This window comes from Arachis ipaensis, chromosome B10 (genome assembly GCF_000816755.2).
Source record: "Arachis ipaensis cultivar K30076 chromosome B10, Araip1.1, whole genome shotgun sequence".
In the NCBI taxonomy this organism is placed as follows: domain Eukaryota; kingdom Viridiplantae; phylum Streptophyta; class Magnoliopsida; order Fabales; family Fabaceae; genus Arachis; species Arachis ipaensis.
The window spans coordinates 77,013,645-77,014,164 of record NC_029794.2 but is presented as its reverse complement, the minus strand read 5'-3'; positions in this window follow the sequence as shown (position 1 = coordinate 77,014,164).

Below are 520 nucleotides of genomic sequence, written 5' to 3'. Positions count from 1 at the left end.
ATTGGAATCAAACTTGAAGCGAGAGGGGTGAGAATTCATAGTAGCTAATAAAAAATTAAAAACAAAAATAAAAATAAATTTAAATTAAAAGGTTATTTAAATTTTGAATTTGAAAATTAAATTTTGAAATTTTGAATTTTAAATTTTTGAATTTTGAATTTTTGAAATTTGAAATTTGAAAATTTTTAAATTTGAATTTTGAAAAATTTTTAAATTTGAATTTTGAAATTTGATTGTTGAAATAAGATAAGATAAAATAAAAATTTTAAAATAAAAAACCAATAACCTCTTAACTTAAGAAAAAGCAAAAATAAAAACAAATAAACAAGCAAAAATAAAATATTTACAATAACCAATAATAAGGCACACGTTTGCAATTCCCCGGCAACGGCACCATTTTGACGTTAGGATTTTTGCCAGTAAAAAAGTTCATAAAAATAGTCGCGTTGTAGATATAGTCTCTAAACCAACAAAAATCCCTTCGTGCAAACGTTTTGGTTGTCACAAGTAACAAACCCCT